Genomic DNA, 2,500 nt, shown 5'->3' with positions numbered 1-2,500 from the left:
TCATCATCATCATTACATCATCATCAGCATCATTATCATCATCATCATTACATCATCATCAGCATCATTATCATCATCACATCGTCATCGTCACCGTCGTCATCATCATCATCATCGTCACCGTCATCATCATCATTACATCATCATTATTATCGCCATCATCATCATTATTATCGCCATCATCATCATCATCATCGTCACCGTCATCATCATCATTACATCATCATTATTATCATCGTCATCATCATCATCATCATCATCATCATCATCATCATTATCACCATTGTTATCGTAGTTATCGTTATGTTATATATATTGCCATTATTTATCTTTATTACCACCAGAATGATGTTACCACCATTATTATAATTGTAAATTATATATCTAAAAAAAAACCTTTTGAAATTGTTTTAAAGACACATTTTATTGCATTTCCTCTTATACACGCAGACTCACGAAACGCTGGCGAACTTTGCTGTTAATGTAGCGGAAGCAATCGTTAATATTGCTCTTTTTACATCACATTTTCTTATTGGTTGCTCGTGGCCCAAAAATCTCAACCTCAGGTGAAAGGGGAACGTTCCGAACGCGGGAGACAAAATAGCAACATACTTGTCCGGGATTTTTTATTTTTTATTTTTTATTTTTTATTTTATTATTATTATTATTTTTTATAAATCCTCAATTGGTTTGTATGTGTTTCCACCTGCTCTTTAGTCACTATTGATGCATTTATCTTATCTTATCTTATCTTATCATTTATAGTAAGATAAATCCTTTAGAAGGATTTACTACTTCAGGTAATCGATTTAGTTTGCATTGTTTATACATTAGATTCATATCAACCAAATACAAGATTTTAGAATGATCTTTACTACCTCATTCATTTCATTCATTAATAATAAAAAGGGAAATGAATGATACAAATGGATTTGTACTAAATATTAAAAATGGGATTTCATCATTGTGAACCCAAGTCGAAAATCAGTATTTCATAAAGGAAATGTAATGATTACGTATTTGATTGTGAATCACACAATCAAAGCTATTTTCTGCATGACAAAAGCCATTTTGAAACTTATATTGGCACTTTACAGAGATGCATATTTGCGAGCATATCAATAAACTTAAATGTCATACAGCAAGCAAGTTGAATTGGGATTCGATATGAACATGAACCAGAAGATGTAAACAGAAAGGAAGACGAAAGCCAAACATAGGGAAATGCAGTGATATAATAGCGAACGTGCAGATTTTTAGAGAAGAGAATAAGTTAATGAAAATAACAACTTCATCCCTTAAAGGCAATTAGTATGATTGCTGATATTCTCCCAGTGATTAATAGAAGAACAACATAAATTAAAAATTAGTGCAATAAGTATTATCTTTATCATTGTTATTGTTATCATTTTCAATAATAATTATTGTCATAATTTATATTATCATCAAGATTTATTATTGTTATTGTCATTCTCATTAGTATCTTTATTGTTATTGTTATCAATCACCATCATTATTATTACTATTATTATCAGCATCTTCATTATAGTTGTTTTCATTAACAATATCATCATTATCCTAATCGTTACTATCATCATCACCATTATTTTGTTTTTTGTTATCCTTAATATTAATATTGCAATTGTTATTATCATTATTATTATTATCATTACCATTATCGTTTGTATCTATAATATTACTATCATCATTATTATTATAATGATTGTTATTATTACTATTGTTATCATTATTATAATCATCATTATCATTACTATCACTATCATCATCATTACTATTATCATTGTAATTATCATTATTACCACTATCAAATCATTTCTATTATCAGTTTCATTCTTCTAGTCATTATCATATTTCTTCTTCTCTTTTATCCTCATCATCATTACTAATACCATCATCTTCATCCATTTTTTTATCATGATTATCATTTTCATTATTACCAATATGATCATTATGTTACACCAATATTATTGTAATGATAATGATGATAATAATTACCATACACTAATAATCATAATTATATCAATAATAATAATGATAATAATGGTAGTGGTTATAACAAAACCAATATTATCAATAACAAAAAAATAATAATCATCATCATTATCATATCTATCATTATTATCATTATAATTATCCTTATTGTTATTACTATTATCATCCTTATCCTTACATACATACCTACGGTCACACGCATATATGTTTGAATGTATTAACCTTTTCAGGCCTTTGATAAAAACAGCAAAACATCATGTAATACAAAGAATTCAGATAACATGAATGGTAAGCAATGTTCATGTTTGTCTTGCGTCATCAAGGGGCCAATCTCCCCTCTTGCGTAACGATCGCATCCTCTTCCCTCTTACAGTTACGTGGTCAGACAGTGTTTATTCATGTGTTATGATATTAAGTATTGTATCGTATGTACTTATAAACTAATCTTTAATAGCATATACACACACTGCTTCGTTCGACAAAATCT

The sequence above is a fragment of the Penaeus japonicus genome, unplaced genomic scaffold (assembly GCF_977035675.1).
Source record: "Penaeus japonicus unplaced genomic scaffold, GWHDUDI00000001_assembly GWHDUDI00000039, whole genome shotgun sequence".
Lineage (NCBI taxonomy): Eukaryota > Metazoa > Arthropoda > Malacostraca > Decapoda > Penaeidae > Penaeus > Penaeus japonicus.
Note: the sequence above shows the minus strand (reverse complement) of the source record.